General features: G+C 49.8%; 1 protein-coding gene across 1 annotated transcript in view; it reads right to left on the bottom strand.

The window, feature by feature from the left end:
* Positions 1-279, bottom strand: part of DSCAM (DS cell adhesion molecule) — a 540,559-nt gene that overhangs the window by 239,766 nt on the left and 300,514 nt on the right. The gene's annotated exons all lie outside the window — the stretch shown is intronic.

The following is a 279-nucleotide window of genomic DNA, read 5'->3' as shown; positions in this document are numbered from 1 at the left end:
GTTAGGAATGTAATTGGCATCTGGAAATAGTCTAAGGACCACCGCTTTGGTCAGATTGCGTGGGACAGCGCGATCCCTCCCCTCCTCCTCCTTCAGCCTTCAGAGAGGCTGGCCATTCTGAATTCAACGGCTTGGGAATGTTCTGGGAAATGTCCCCTGTGGCCTGATGGAAATCTTGGCTGTTTGGGGACAGGGACCAGGCCTGAATTCACTCCAAAACCCCAAACTCTCTAGCTATGTAACTGTAGGCAATTTGAGCATTAATTTCCTCCTCTGAAA

The sequence above is a fragment of the Pteropus alecto genome, unplaced genomic scaffold, assembly GCF_000325575.1.
Source record: "Pteropus alecto unplaced genomic scaffold, ASM32557v1 scaffold97, whole genome shotgun sequence".
NCBI lineage: Eukaryota > Metazoa > Chordata > Mammalia > Chiroptera > Pteropodidae > Pteropus > Pteropus alecto.
The sequence above is the reverse complement of the archived record's forward strand: the minus strand, read 5'-3'. Positions and strand labels throughout refer to the sequence as shown.